Source organism: Diabrotica virgifera, chromosome 8, assembly GCF_917563875.1.
Source record: "Diabrotica virgifera virgifera chromosome 8, PGI_DIABVI_V3a".
Classification (NCBI taxonomy): Eukaryota; Metazoa; Arthropoda; class Insecta; order Coleoptera; family Chrysomelidae; genus Diabrotica; species Diabrotica virgifera.
The window spans coordinates 64337378-64355122 of NC_065450.1; the positions used below are offsets into that span (position 1 = coordinate 64337378).

The 17745-nt window shown below is 33.0% G+C and overlaps 1 protein-coding gene across 1 annotated transcript in view; it reads left to right on the forward strand.

The window, feature by feature from the left end:
- Nucleotides 1-433: 433 nt before the first annotated feature.
- The window catches only part of LOC114331767 (probable G-protein coupled receptor CG31760), a 923592-nt gene continuing 906280 nt past the window's right edge, over nucleotides 434-17745 (forward strand). The window contains exon 1 of the mRNA XM_050659675.1: nucleotides 434-594. The gene's annotated coding sequence lies outside the window, so the exon portion shown is untranslated. The remainder of the gene's footprint in view (nucleotides 595-17745) is intronic.

Below are 17745 nucleotides of genomic sequence, written 5' to 3' on the forward strand. Positions count from 1 at the left end.
TTTTGAATAAGTGTTGAACGGAGAGCAAGTCAAAGCAAAATAAATGCATATAAAAAGCGTTTTTACTCATATAAAATTAAAATAGATAGCAACCCCCACTTATGTACATACATCACTCGACCTCTCCTGCAAATACCTGATTCAGCCATTTCATTGCACTTAACATGAAGCGCATCCCTCTTTTAATCTCCATGCATTAATTAACATTAATTCATTCCAGCCTGTCATCAGTACGAAATTCTGTGCGAATTTCTGTGCTCCTTTAAATGGGCCATCGCTTAAATTAAAGCCGAAAAATTGAATGAATGAACCAACATGTGTTATCCTTGTCTGGGGCTACAGCCGCCCTCTCGGACGCACGCGTGTTTTCAGGAAATTCTGCGAGCAACCCCGTTCAACCCGGTTTCTGTTTTAACAGTTGGCGTGTGGAATCGGCAGGACTGCCGGGGAGTTTTCCGAAAACCCGCGAGTTTACCAAAACAGGAATAGCAGTGATTTTTTACTTATTCTTTGGCAGAGTTTACGCGCGACAGTGACTGATTGACTGAGTGGTTGTTTTTGGTAATTGTTGGTATGAAATTTTGGTTTAGTCAGGTGAGTTATATAATAATTCAACTTTAGCGAAACTAAACATGTGTTGATTGCCTTTAAAAATATTTTTTAAACAATAATAGATCAGGCGCTGCCTGTTTTGAATTGAAAAAATCGTATACAATCGTATTTTTTTGTGTCAATGGCTTCGAAATATTATTAAAAATAATAATTTCACTGTGCAAGAACTTCAAAAAATGGGCTAAATTTTTTATTAACCAATTTGTGAAAAAATTGGAAAAATTCAATTTTTTTTTCATTTTTTTACTTTCATTACAAAATTAGCAAAAACCATTAAAAAAGGGTCAAAAATCAATGTAATTTTAATAACATTTTTCAGGTATTTCAAAAACCACGTAAAACTTTCAAAATTTACTCACAAAATCGTTTTAATATAAAAAAAAAACACCACACAAAATTTCAGTATAATCGGTAAAGTAGTTTTCGCTATAAAAAAGTTATATAATAAAAATTTGAATTTTGCAAAACAGAACATCTGTTGATTTGCTTTAGAAATATTTTTATTAAACAATAATAGACCAGACAGTATCTGTTTTACTTTAACTGCTTCGAAATATTATTAGAAATGATAATTTCACTATGCGGACACTTCAAAAGCTGGGCTGTTTTTTTGCAATTTTTGGAAAAAATTTAAAAAAATTACATTTTAAAAAAATTTGTGAAAAATATGCAAATTGCAAAAAAAAAATTTGCAATCAAATTTCCTATAAGATAGAATAAATTCCAATAATAATATAAATTATTATATTACTTATTATTGCAAAATTTGAAAAAACCATTAAAAAAAGGGTCAAAATTCAATAATAGTCTTTTCAATAATACTTTTCAGAAAGTTATTTATTTTTTAAAAAATATTTTTAATATAAAAACCCCACAAAATTTCAGAACAATCGTTTTTGCAAAATAATTTTTCAACTTAAATTGAAAAAAAAAGTAATTTCTCTGGATTATCATAGAATAGCTGGTATACATTTGTAGATATTTTTGCATTTTTTATTTGACACTGTTAAATTAAAAATATTTTATTACAATTTTCTGCAACAAGAAAAACACATCACCTTTTTATTTCAACAATATACAGCATGTTCGATAGGAAGAGGACCGATACAGCAATTGAATGGTCACCGCACGGTCCAGAGCTTAATCCAATTGATTCTTGTTTTTACCGATTTCCGAAAGATTATGGTTATTCCGTAGAAATCACTAGTGCAAAACAATATTTTGGAGCCGAATTTTAAACGCTGGTAATGGTAATATGTACATTTCTACAGAGATTTTTGATTCTTCAAAATTTTCAGTATTCACTGTTGAAATCTATGATGTAGATATTATTTTTTTAAATTATCTTTTAATATTATGTAGTATCTTCTAAATTAATTATCTTACAAACAAATACTAAAAGACCAAAAATTGTAAAGTAGCTATTTCATTCTATTGACGTTTAGTTTTTAATCAAATATTATTATTACAAAAAAATTGGGGGGAAAAGGTTGGAAGATCTCCTCTAAATATCTAGATTTATTGGCCATGTCATAACAAAACAATTCTCGTATAAATTTTCATAAAAATGTTTTTAACCGTTTTGGAGCAATATTGAAAATTCGAGCATTTTTTTATTTTGTTACTTTAACACCCTGTAATTTTTACATATAAAAGGCCATTCAAGCTTTTACATAAAAGTCGAATCATTGAAATCCGTTGAATAAACAGGCTACGACATTTTTAAATAACTGTGCAATTTTTAAGCTTATAAACAAATAAATATAATAATTTTTCAATTTTCAATAAGCATTTTTGAGAAGCAGTGAAGCATCTACACGCCCTTCTAATATAGAATACAGTTATTAACATTTTTCAAGACATAGAAATATCATATTTAAAACTCTATTTCGATATTATCAATTTTTTTTATTTTATATTTTTTAAAAATGGGTCAAAAATTAAAGACCTATTAATAGATGCATTTTAACGAATTAATAAAAACTATTACAGTTAATTTTGATATTGTAACCTTAACAAACAAAAAAAAAGGAAAAAGAGATAATTTTGCAATTGAATATTCATTTATACGTAGAAACATGGAAAATAAATAACTATACGCTTTTAAAAGTATTACATTTGAAAGTTTTGACTTATGGGACCCCAGTTAAAAAAAATTATCCAAATTGGTCCACAAGAAGCTTAGACAATTGAAATTTTTAAGTGCGTCGCTATTTTAAATGCTTGTTTTCAGGAAATCCCGCGAGCAACCCCGGTCAACCCGGTTTCTGTTTAACAGTTGGCGTGTAGAATCGGCAGGACTGCCGGAGAGTTTTCCGAAAACCCGCGAGTTTACCAAAACAGGAATAGCAGTGATTTTTTACTTATTCTTTGGCAGAGTTTACGCGCGACAGTGACTGATTGACTGAGTGGTTGTTTGTGGTAATTGTTGTTATGAATTTTTGGTTTGGACAGGTAAGTTATATAATAAAAATTTGAATTTTCAGGATCTAAACATGTGTTTATTTCCTTTAAAAATACTTTTTAAACAATAATAGATCATTCGCTACCTGTTTTGGATTGGGTAAGAAGTATATGATGCTATTTGTTTGCATTAATCACTTCGATAACCATTCGAAATATTATTAAAAATGATAATTTTACTACGGACACTTCAAAAGGTAGGCTAAATTTTTTATTAAATTATTTGTGAAAAAAAAAATAGATAAATTCATTATATTATGCATATAATGAAAAAAACATTATTATTGCAAAATTGAAAAAACCGATAAAAAGGATCAAAAATCAATTTTGTTCCAATATTTTTTAGGTATTTAAAAGCCACAAAGAACCTTTAAAATTTACTCACAAAATAAAAATATACAAAAAACACAAAATTTTAGTACAATCGATCAAGTAGATAGTATAGAAAAAACTTTTTGCAATTAATATTCCTACAAGATAAAATTGAATTGAATAAAAATCATTAAAAAGGGTAAACAATTATTGTTTTTTCAATATCATTTTGCAGGTATTTAAACGCCATTTAGAACTGTCAAAATTTACTCATAATATCGTTTTAATATAAAAAAACACCACACAAAATTTCAGAACAAATTATTAAGTAGTTCTCGCAAAATAATTTTTTAATTTAATTTTTGAAAAAAGTTATTTCTCTGGAAGTTATTTAATAAATTTATTAAAATTTTCTATCACAAGAAAAACATATCACATTTTCATTTCAACAATAATTTCAACAATAATGAACCAATTGAATGGTCACCGCGCACCGAACTTGAATGGATTTTTGCTTTTAGGGATTTATGGAAAAATGTGTTTATTCAGTACTTTATAATAAATAGATATTTAAAGCAATCCGCAACAGCAATTAAGAATATCTCAGATAGAGTAGCCTACCTAATTATGGAAATAAATGAAAGGTTCAAAATAAAACTTGTGCAAACATATGTGCCTACCACACAGCACGAAGACGAAGAAGTAGACACATTCTACGACGAAATATCAAAAGCCGTAGAAGATCAAAAAGTGAATTACACTATCATATTAGGTGACTTTAATGCAAAACTAGGTCAGAAAATGAATGGAATGGAAACAAAAATCGGAGACCATGGATTTGGTTTAAGAAATGAACGAGATTGTAAACTAGCTGAATATCTAGAAGAACAAAATTTGTATGCCATAAACTCTTCCTTTAAGAAGAAGGCAAACCAGACATGGACGTGGATATCACCGGATGGTAAAATAAAAAATGAGATAGACTAATTCGTATCATTTAAAAAACATATATTCGAAGACATCACAGCGTTGAACTCTCTTTCACCACGGTAAATGACCATCGACTCTTAAGAGCACGAATATTCATTGACCAGAAAAGAGAAAGAAATAGAAGATTTAAGAAATAACCAATAACAGACTTACAGAAATTGGTAAACCGTTCAGGGAAATCATTAAGTTTAACCTAAGATTAAATGATACAACAGACATTAATGCGATTAACACTACATTAAAGAATAACTCTATACAAGCAGCTGCAGTGTAACGAATGTTATGCCAACGAAATTTTTATATTTTCACCATTTATGTTTATTCCATGGCGGAAGTGGCGACCCCCGATTTTAGGGTTGGTATAAAATTAAATGGGGTAGGTGGAACTCCTTAGCCATGGTGAAGGCAATTACCTAAGAGACGGTCACTCTAAATTCAAAACTCTGGTCCTCCAAGCTTGGGGGTTGAGGCAATGGGCTTGCTCCTGATTCCTCGGAAAAAGTATATTGCAAAAAACCTGAAAGTAAAGCCTCGGAAAAAGGACGGACATTCTGGAAAACGAAATTGGCAACGAAAACGGATATTGAATGTTGGAACGTGGAATATACAGGGTATTAAAGGAAAGACTGCAGAAGTTCAGCAAGAAAGTTTAAAAATGAACATGGACATTCTAGTGTTAACTAAGACCAAGAAGAAAGGACAAGGAGTAGACGACGTAGGAGAATATGTACACATATATAGTGGAGTCATAAAGGATGAACGTGCCAAAAGAGGAGTATCCATACTCATTCATAAGAAGTATAAAAATCATATAACAAGTTGGCAAGCAATTAACGATAGAATAATAACAGCGAATTTGACCGTAAAGGGGCGTCGTTTATCAATTGTAGGGGTATACGGACCGACTGATGATGCTAAAGTGGAAAAGAAAGAACAATATATCGCAACCTTAGAAGACACCATAATACAAATCGGTAAAAGTCGGGAGCTCTTAGTTTTAGGAGATATGAATGCACGAGTGGGCAAAAAAATAGGAAATAATGTCATTGGAAGGTATGGAGAAGAAATCCTAAATAATAATGGCGAGCGGTTAATAGAACTTTGTATGCGAAATGAACTAAAAGTCATGAACGGATTCTTCAAACACAAAGATATACATACTTACACGTGGATTCAAACAACACGCAATTTAAAATCGATTATTGATTATCTAATTGTTGCCCAAAAAACTAAACTGAGAATCCTTGATGTTAGAGCATACAGAGGAGCAGAAACTGGAATTGACCATTACTTGATAAAATCCAAAATAAAACTGCCTTCATGGGCCCAACAGAAACAGGGTGTCTCAGACTCAGGGAATGGAGAGAAAATTGAAGCGGTTCGATATAATCTAGAAAGTTTAGAACACCACAGTACAAAAATGCTATACAGAAGCCGACTAGATAATATATTGGATGAAGGAACACTGACGCAAAACATAGAAAACGTACACCAACACATTATTTCAAGTATACACCAAGCCGCCAAAGAGGCGCTAGGTATAAAAGAAAATAGAATACATAAAGGTAATAGCTGGTGGAACGAACATCTACAAACACAAAAAGAAAATAAACAACAACTATACCAAAAATGGTTAAACACTGGCCGGATAGAAGACAAGGAAAAATACAGAAACGCCCTCAAAAAATTTAAACAAGACGTATGGCAGATAAAAAATGATTCATGGAAAAAGAATTGTAATGAGTTGGAAACATATATAGGTGGTAGGAGAAGTAGAGAATCGTGGAGGTTTATCAAAACACTGAGATCAGATACAACAGAAAATGTAAGGCTTGACAACATAACAACAAATACATGGGAACAGCATTATAAATCTTTGCTGACTGAAGACCGCCCACAATACATACAAGAAGAGTCAAACCCAGTAATAGTAGAAGGTGAAGAAATAACAATAACAACAGAAATGGTACAGAAAGCTATCTCACAATTAAAAAATGGTCGGGCACCTGGCCCTGACAATGTTCCCGCAGAACTAATAAAATCAGGTTCAAAGAAATTAATCCGAATGATCACAGAATTCCTTCACAGAATTATTAACGGAGAACAAGTTCCGAAAAGCTGGAAAGAGGGCTGGATCTCTTCAATACACAAAAAGGGAAGTAAAAGTGATGTCAACAATTATAGGGGAATAACTGTAACAAGCACAATGAGCCGTTTATATGGCAGAATACTGAAAACCATTATTTGCGAAGAATATTAACCCTATGAATCCGAAGAACAGTGTGGTTTCAGGGCCGGCCGATCTACGATCGATAATATATTCTGTCTAACACAGGTTATGGAAAAAAGACTAGAACGTAGACAAGACACACATATACTTTTTGTCGACCTAACGAAAGCATATGACACAGTGCCCGTGAAAAAACTGTGGGAGGTTTTGGACAATACACACATATCTGCAACTGTCATCAAAGCCATACAATGCCTCTATAAAGATTCTATGTCAAGAGTAAAGAGAGGTAACCATCTGTCATCTAGCTTCCAAGTAACAAAAGGCCTTAAACAAGGGTGCTGCTTATCTCCCATTATTTTCAATATATATACCGACGGTGCTCTCAGACTTTGGAAACAGAAATGCAGTGGTATGGGTATACCAATCGGAGACATAACATTATACACTTTGAACTACGCAGACGACCAGGTGGTAGTTGCCCAAGATAAGGAAGACTTAGAATATATGACCAGAAAATTGATGGAAGAATACAGGAAATGGGGTTTAGAGGTAAACATAAGGAAAACACAATATCTACACATCGGTAACCAAATACAACAGGAGGACCTAGATCTTGACGGAAGTGACTACATCAGGGGTTGTACAGAGTATATATATCTAGGGATTAAATTAACAAATAGTGGAAGAACGGAACCCAGTATAGATGATAGAGTGACGAAGGCTATAAAGGTTACTAGAGCCCTAAACCCTGTCTTATGGCAACATAACATAAATTTAAATACAAAAATGAGGATGTACGACGCTATTCTGAAACCAATTTTAACGTATGGCTCCGAAGTGTGGCAAATGACAAAAAAATCCGAAAATAAGCTGCTTACCACTGAAATGGATTTTTTTAGAAGATCTGCCAGAATATCGAGATGGGACCATGTTCGAAATGAACAGATCAGAGAAAAAGTAGGTAAGCAGAAAACAATAGTGGACGAGGTACAACGAAACCAACTTACCTGGTATGGACACGTCCAACGAATGGGAGATGAAAGATTACCAAAAATTACAATGAGATGGATACCGCCAGAAAAACGGAAAAGTGGAAGGCCACCGACCTCCTGGAAACAAGGAATTACAAAAGCCATGTCAGAAAGAAATCTTCAAGAAAATGACTGGCTAGATCGACAGGCTTGGCGATTGGGTACCGGAAGGCGTAGAACGCTATAGAACCGGTTATATATATATATATATATATATATATATATATATATATATATATATATATATATATATATATATATATATATATATATATATATATATATATATATATATACATATGTTTATTCCATCTGTACAGTTTACGAATGCTTCTGTATACAACTATTTGGAGTATATACTAAATACTAATGGTGAAAGTACACAGCCTTGTCTCACTCCTCCACTTATTTGTTCCACATCTGTGCTATTTCTATCTAATGTTAGCACAGCTTGTTGGTTCCACTAGAGATTTCTCACTTAAAAATATATTTTTCTAGCGCGTATAGATTCTTGGTCCCCCAACCCTACAAGAGGGTTTTAGGAGGAACCCTGGGGTAGGTATTGCTTTTTTAGAGCCTTAAAATTAACAATCAGCAAAATTCAGCCTGTTTGTTTGATTTTTAGAGGTCAAATACCTGACGACTGGAGTGGACTGAACTTCTAAATAGCTTCACAAATTTCTAGCATAAAGTATTGCAGAAACATTTTTTCTTTATTTAACCCTTTGTTCACGATTTGTGTTTTTTATAGAAATATGTTTGCTCTCGCTAATTTATATCTAAACATTTCACTTTTAATTAAGTTTGATAACGATTTCAGTCGCATATCTTTCAAGGGGTTGCGTTTCCCTAGCACATTGTGTAAAACAAAAAGGGTTATATGAACCGTATAGGCTATAAATTACTTCCCTCGCTTCCGCTTTTATCTTTCCATTTATATTGGGAATTTTATATTCTTTGCCATTCGTGGATATTTTCATTGCTGCATTTACTCATACAGAATTTTACTTTTAAAAAAATGTTCTTAGGTATCATTTACGTATAATGCATTTTTTATTGGAAAAACAATTTAAGCTTTTCAAATGATGAAAACGTTGCCCAAGTTAGTCTATAATATTAATGTATAGTAAATGAGTCAATAGTCACAATATTAATCTTAATATAAGTAGTTTTTATTGGTGTGAGATTTGGGCTAACGTTTTCAAGGCTTAAAATATTTGCCCCATCATCAGGCAAACATGATGGTCGCCAACATCCAAAACGGATAGTCACTACAAGAAGAAAACGTTTTATATTGTATAATAAGAAGTAACATTATTACTATTATATTTATATAACAATGAAAAAATTAAAAATATAGTTATATATTTCATATATATGTATATCATTTTTGTAATATTATTTCTTCAGAAATGAGATTTCACATATAAAAGTTTATCAAGAAAAACAAATACAGTGGTAAATAGACTGTATATTATAATGGTAATATTATTAAATTGTTTTCGGTGAAAATTTAATACAAGTTACGTAAACATGTTCCGAGCGCGCGGATTTGAAGCGAGCCGGGCGATTTGCAAAATTCGACCCCTCGCAAAAGCACCGATTTTAAAAATAATTTTTAATAATTAAATGTAACCATATGTTATAATAATTTTTATTTGAAAATAATATAAGTCTTTCTTTAGTCAATGACTGTCAAATAATTTCTTAATTGTTATAAATAAAGGCACTACGATTTAAGAAAAAAGAAACAATTATCTTGACTTCAGTTGCTTGTAGAAAATTTTTATTTTTTTATAAATCTTCGTTTCGTCTTCAGCAACAATAATCTGGAAGTTTGAAACTCATAGGACGTACAGGGCCGCTTCAGCTCTAAATGTTTATAACGAAATTTGCCCCCTTATTTTCAAATCCAACATTTAGCTCGGCTTCAGTTGGTCGTAGAAATTTTTTATTTTTTTATAAATCTTCCTTTGGTCTTCTGCAACAATAATCTGTAAGTTAAAAACTCATAGGATGTACAGGGCCGCTTCAGCTCTAAATATTTATAACGAAATTTGCCCCCTTATTTTCAAACACAAAAATTAGACGAAGTAGTTTTTAATCCTAATAGTAAATTATTAATAATGAAAATATTAAAAATATTACTAAAAGATTTTTAAATTGAAAACTTATTGGTACACTTTCCTGGTGACACCTCCAATCTTCTACAATTTGCAAGTCAAATGGATGTTGCAGTGAAGACGAGAGAGAAGGAATTCTACACTATGCAATTCACATCCCCCGTCTGCAACTGGTAAAGTTCCAACGGAAAAATGCACCTAGTTACTCTACGGAGTAATACGACTATAAAATAAAAATGTATACCATTTTTATTCAGTTGCAATGCGAAGGCAAAACAATCTTACTTTTCAATTAGAATACGGAGTGCAGTCCAGTCCCTTGAATCGCGATTTTCGGCTCTCATTGGAGCCTTCATCGGAAAGAACGTAGGCACTGTTCTCCATATTTTAACTGATTCGCATCGAGAGGTTCTCCCACCCATTGCAACTGAAGTGATGATAGTACGTGGCTAGCGCCATCTGGCATTGAAAGACGAAGTAGTTTTTAATCCTAATAGTGAATTATTAATATTGAAAATATTAAAAATATTACTAAAAGATTTTTAAATTGAAAACTTATTGGTACACTTTCCTGGTGACACCTCCAAGACTTCTACAATTTGCAAGTCAAATGGATGCTGCAGTGAAGACGAGAGGGAAGGAATTCTACACTATGCAATTCACATCCCCCGTCTGCAGCTGGTAAAGTTCCAACGGAAAATGCACCTAGTTACTCTACGGAGTAATACGACTATAAAATAAAAATGTATACCATTTTTATTCAGTTGCAATGCGAAGGCAAAACAATCTTACTTTTCAATTAGAATACGGAGTGCAGTCCAGTCCCTTGAATCGCGATTTTCGGCTCTTATTGGAGCCTTCATCGGAAAGAAAGTAGGCACTGTTCTCCATATTTTAACTGATTTGCATCGAGAGGTTCTCCCACCCATTGCAACTGAAGTGATGATAGTAGGTGGCTAGCGCCATCTGGCATTGAAAGACGAAGTAGTTTTTAATCCTAATAGTGAATTATTAATATTGAAAATATCAAAAATATTACTAAAAGATTTTTAAATTGAAAACTTATTGGTACACTTTCCTGGTGACACCTCCAAGACTTCTACAATTTGCAAGTCAAATGAATGCTGCAGTGAAGACGAGAGGGAAGGAATTCTACACTATGCAATTCACATCCCCCGTCTGCAGCTGGTAAAGTTCCAACGGAAAATGCACCTAGTTACTCTACGGAGTAATACGACTATAAAATAAAAATGTATACCATTTTTATTCAGTTGCAATGCGAAGGCAAAACAATCTTACTTTTCAATTAGAATACGGAGTGCAGTCCAGTCTCTTGAATCACGATTTTCGGCTCTTATTGGAGCCTTCATCGGAAAGAACGTAGGCACTGTTCTCCATATTTTAACTGATTCGCATCGAGAGGTTCTCCCACCCATTGCAACTGAAGTGATGATAGTAGGTGGCTAGCGCCATCTGGCATTGAAAGACGAAGTAGTTTTTAATCCTAATAGTGAATTATTAATATTGAAAATATTAAAAATATTACTAAAAGATTTTTAAATTGAAAACTTATTGGTACACTTTCCTGGTGACACCTCCAAGACTTCTACAATATGCAAGTCAAATGGATGATGCAGTGAAGACGAGAGGGAAGGAATTCTACACTATGCAATTCACATCCCCCGTCTGCAGCTGGTAAAGTTCCAACGGAAAATGCAGTTAGTTACTCTACGGAGTAATACGACTATAAAATAAAAATGTATACCATTTTTATTCAGTTGCAATGCGAAGGCAAAACAATCTTACTTTTCAATTAGAATACGGAGTGCAGTCCAGTCCCTTGAATCGCGATTTTCGGCTCTTATTGGAGCCTTCATCAGAAAGAACGTAGGCACTGTTCTCCATATTTTAACTGATTCGCATCGAGAGGTTCTCCCACCCATTGCAACTGAAGTGATGATAGTAGGTGGCTAGCGCCATCTGGCATTGAAAGACGAAGTAGTTTTTAATCCTAATAGTAAATTATTAATATTGAAAATATTAAAAATATTACTAAAAGATTTTTAAATTGAAAACTTATTGGTACACTTTCCTGGTGACACCTCCAAGACTTCTACAATTTGCAAGTCAAATGGATGCTGCAGTGAAGACGAGAGGGAAGGAATTCTACACTATGCAATTCACATCCCCCGTCTGCAGCTGGTAAAGTTCCAACGGAAAAATGCACCTAGTTCCTCTACGGAGTAATACGACTATAAAATAAAAATGTATACCATTTTTATTCAGTTGTAATGCGAAAGCAAAACAATCTTACTTTTCAATTAGAATACGGAGTGCAGTCCAGTCCCTTGAATCGCGATTTTCGGCTCTTATTGGAGCCTTTTGTATAATATTTCCCTCCTTCTTTTAAAGAGGTAGGTATTAATATACTGCTTCTCCAGTCGTCTGGCATTTGCCCAACATCCATAATTCTACTATATAAACCTGTTGCCAATTTGTTCATTATGTCTCTCCTAATTCTCTCCACACTTAGTCATAGGCCTGGACCCCGCATACCAAAAAAAGTTTATTAATAGCAAGCTGAAAATATATTATGAGCTTAACGGTGTCTAGTCGGACACACTGTGGAACAGGTTACAAGTTTCGAACGTCAGACTACGAAAACGTCCCACGTATTTTGTTAGACAGAACTTCCAATTGATTTGCTACCCTTTCATTAAACTCTCATTCAAAAATCAGACTACTATTTATCGCCAACATAATTCCTGTCATTTTGTTCTACGTGTCGGACTTATTAAAATGCCCAACATATAACATGTTTGTCGGATAACCATTTTTCATATATTATACAGGGTGAGTCACCACTAACGCGACGGAAGATTACAGCGAAATGGTAAAAGATTTGAAGAACTATTTTAATTAGTGGTTTGTAAGTTGATAAAATCTACATTTTAAAATTATTTTGAAATATACAGGGTGTCCCAATAAATGGCGGCGTATCAAAGTTATATTTTTTCTTATGGAATACCCTGTATTTTATTGCATTTTTTAATTGTCCGCAAAAATAAGGCATAGTTTCATAAGGCTTCCCTATACCTATGTACAGAGTGTTCTGAGTTATGTTGACTTTTCTTAAAATGTAAAGTGTTAAAAGAAGGCTTACTCTCAAGTTATTTAAGAAATTATAAAAAAATACTTTTACATCTAAATATTTGGATATTGGTTGAATGTATTCCATGATTGATTTTTACACATTTATTTACAGGGTGTTCCTCATTTACAGTTTCATTATTGGATTATTCAATGTGTCATATGATTCTTATTTTAAATGGAACACCATATATATTAATTATTAATTATATTACACGAAGTCACCTATTTCGAATGGTACATGGATGTCCTATACCTAGGTCTAACAGTTTTTGCGTAATTTACAATTATTTAAATTCTTAATCTGTAAATCGATTTTAAAACAAAAGATGGATCTCATTATATGACATCGTCATCTTATGACAGTACGGTCTGGTAATTATCAAAAATATAAACATCCATGTATAATATTCAAATTTAATTGTTCCTAAAAATGAATAACCACGTTATCTACGAAAGAGTAGACATGGTACTTTGCATTGGAGAGTGTTTGCAAAATTGTATCTTACTTTCTAAAGTTTACGCTCAAAAGTAGGTATCCTGATAGAAGACACCCAAAAACGGACGTTTTTGAGAAATTTCGGAAAGTTAAATAAAAATAAACCAGTTATTTGTGATCACGTCAAGGAACTTGATGTCCTGCTTTCTGTTACGGAAAACCCAAATACCAGTAAAGAAAAAATTTCGGGTAAATCAGTCAAACGACTGTTAGAATACCACTATATATTATCCGTATAAAACTCAACTACACCAATATTAGACCGAACAGGATTATGATAAATATTTAACTTATCGTTTATGGACTCTAGACTTTGGAGCAGATCTTGATTTTTTTTAAGATGTATTGTATACAGACCAATCTACCTACTTTTCATAATAATGGTCTAGAAAATAGACATAATTTTCATTTCATTATGATACAGTAAACAAACATTTATTTCGTACAGTTTAAAAATCGAGAGTGCATAAATATTATTTTTAAAATCAATTTACCGTTTAAGAAAATTGTAAATTACGCAAAAACTATAACTCCTAGTTATGGAACATCCCTATATCATTCGAAAGAGGAACCTGTGTTTAGTATAATAATTTATTAACATACATGGTGTTTTATTTAAAATAAGCATCATATGACACATTAAATAATCCATTAATGAAACTGTAAATTTTGAGCACCCTGTAAATAAATGTGTAATAATCAATCATGGAATACAATAATTATAAAATAATTACCAGACCGTACTGTCATAAAATGACAATGTCATACAATGCCATTAATTAACTACATCTTTTGTTTTAAAATCGATTTACAGATTAAGAATATAAAGTTTCTTCTTCTTCTTCTTCTTCTTCTTGCAGGACCGCCTCCTATCGGAGGTTGGCTACCATCACAGCAATTTTAACTTTGTTGGCTGCAGTTCTGAACAATTGTATTGAACTGCACCCGTACCACTCCCTTACATTTCGCAATCAGGAAATCCTTCTACGTCCAAAATTTCTTTTTGCCGAGATTTTTTCTTGGATTATGAGCCTTAGCAGGGAGTACTTTTCGCCTCTCATTATGTGGCCTACAAATTCCAGTTTTCTCTTTTGTATTGTTTTTATGACTTCACATTCCTTCCCCATATAAAGTTTGCTATTAAATAAACTTAAAGAAAATTTGCTAGTTTTCACAATCATAAATTTGTCAAGATGACAAGTTCCACAATTAAAACTTCCCTGTTCCAGTGTTCCCATACATCCACGGGGCCCATATAAAAATTTTTAGGGGGGGGGGGCAGACGTGCAGATGTTGCACATTATATCTTGTATACTTTCGATAACCATATAGAGTTTAAAGCACCCGAAAAGCAAGGGGGCCACGACCCCTCACCCTGCCCATAGCTATGAGCACCGATGCATACATCAAAGTTTGTCCGACTAGACACGGTTAAGCTATTAACACATTTTCAGCTTGCTATTAATAAACTGTTTTTTTGTATGCGGTATCCAGGCCTATCAGGAATATCATCTGGTCCAACTATTGTTCACACTATCACTAATATAATTTTCTTAAAAATATTATATAAATCAGACAAAAACTTGTGTTAAAACTAGTCTCAAAGGATTACCAGTACAAAGTTCATAAAGTAAAGAAGAATTCTCACTATTATTAAAAAGATAAAAGCCGAAGAGAGAAACGTAATTTATGACATATATAAGGCTCATACTTTCTGTTTTACACAATGAGTCAGAAAGAACGCAACCCTTTGAAACACATTGGACCAGAATCATTATAAAAATTAATTAAAAGTCAGGGTTTTTGAGTATAAAAAAGACTGAAACAAAACAATTGTTAGCGATGTTTAATAATGTGGAAGAAAATCTCAATCTGCGGTCATCTGCTGCTGAAATTAAAAAAAATTAAAAATTAACGGAAAATTGTTCTTTTGTATAAAATTTTAGCTTTTTAAATAAGAGCAAAGTTAAATATTAGCATCCAAAGATAAAGTTTTTTAAAAACCATAAACTCTCTCAGTGATTTTGGGAACAGTACGAAATTTCGAGTTTATTTTTAGGGTGTAACTTCAATGATATTGTGCAACAAATTATGCGTTTAAACACTTAAAATGCGTTTATCTCGAAAACGGTTGAGTTTAGCGAGATGAATGTAGTATATAGGTCTGGATCCCGCGTATGAAAAAAAAGTTGATTAATAGCAAGCTGAAAATTTGTTAATAGCTTAACCCTTAAACGCCCAAGGGTGGGTAAAAAATGTCCACCTAATGCGTATTCCCTTGTAACATATTTATTACGTGTTTAAATTTTTTTTAAAAATTATTTATTGTTAAAAAGACAGCCCATTATCGAATGTTAATTTGGTTCTACCAATATTTTTGAAAATAAAAGCAGCATCTTGAGTTAAATATGGATGGGCATAAAAAGTACACCCTTGGCAAAACTTGTTACTAAAGGTTTCTATATAATTTCTCGTTGGTAGGAAGATAATCCATATAATTATCGATGTAAAATTACATAATCTACATAATTATCCGCCAATGAGGAGGCTGAAAGAAAGAATATGGAGAAAATCGACAAATCTGAATTACTGGTATGTTAATTTTGATGTACATTGTAATTTTGTTGTAAGGTTTGTAAATTGTATATATTAATATTTTAGAAGATGCTGTGTTTATTAAGCATAAGATTCTTAAGTTTAATCCATTTTCAACAACTCTCAATAAATATATTAGCTATTTTCCAGGTGGACATTTTTTACCCACCCTTGGGCGTACATGGAACCTAAAAAAGGTTGGGCGTTTAACGGTTAAGGGTGTCTAGTCGGATAAACTTTGATATATGGGAACACTGGAACAGGGGCAGTTTTAATTGTGGAACAGGTTAAAAATTTGGAACGGTCACACCACGAAAACGACACATTTATTTTGTCCGACAGAATAGACTTAAACTCTCCGAATTGAGATTAAACTCTCATGCAAAAATCAGACTGCTATTTATCACCTGTCATAATTCCTGCCATTTGACATATTCTACATGTTCCACTCATTAAAACGCCCATTTGGTGAAAAATAGCAGTCTGATTTTTGCATGAGAGTTTAATCTCTGTTCGGAGAGTTTAAGTCTGTTCTGTCGGACAAAATACATGTGCTGTTTTCGTGGTCTGACCGTTCCAAATTTTTAACCTGTTCCACAATTAAAACTGCCCCTGTTCCAGTGTTCCGATATATCAAAGTTTATCCGACTAGACACCCTTAAGCTATTAACAAATTTTCAGCTTGCTATTAATCAATTTTTTTTCATACGCGGGATCCAGACCTAATACCTTTTTTAAGTAAAAATATTAAGAAAATAAAAGTTTTGATTTAAAAAATATGAAGAGTGAGGGATAAAAAAAATTTAATGTATTAAATAAGCACTGAAAGACGTATGTGGCTCCCTCTGCGTTCCTTCCTGTTTTTAAGCCTACGGCTCCACGGGCGAGAAATTGACGCTAGCAGTAGCAGCAAAATGGACTTAAGGTTCCGCGGAACGGAATGGGAACAGCCGAACTGTACCGACTACGCACAAGTCCTGTAGTCGGTACAGTTCGGCCATTCCCATTCCGTTCCGCGGAACCTCAAGTTCACTTCACTGCTACTGCCAGCGTCAATTTCTCGCCCGTGGAGCCGTTCGCTAAGGAAGTGCATTTCTGAAAATTCTTTTGCAGTAAACCATGAAAAGCAGAGACTACAAGAGATATCCTCTTTTAATATTAAGAGCCCGTGATTCCAAACCGTATACTACAACTGATGTTGTTTGATTCAAATACGAATTTGCAATTATGCGAACGTCACTGACGTCCCAGCCAATGTATCTTAGAACTTCGATCAATATAGAGTGCTCAACACGATCAAATGCTTTTTGGATATCAATAAAACACCATATCACGACATCTTTAAGCAAGTACGTTAATCAAAAACAATGCCTCTCTCGTTCCATCGTTAATCCAAAATCAACCTTTGGCGTGCCATAGAAAACGAGATATTGCAAATTTTTTCAGCGCGCTTTAATTTGAAGTTCCATTCGAAAAAACCAGAACTCAGGCGGTATTTTATGAGTACCATCATTTTAATGGGTTCTACCTTTTTACTCTTCAGCATGTCACGTTTAAAAGGGACCATAAAATTTATATGTTCGTTTATACTCTGTTGAATTTTCAGTCCTTAATGTTAATAAACAATGATAATATGATTTTTAGAAAAAATTAAAGGATTTGTCATCTTCCAGTCAACTTCCTTCTATCTAGAGTCTAGAGGAATAATGAGATTTATAAATGTAATAAAACACCTCA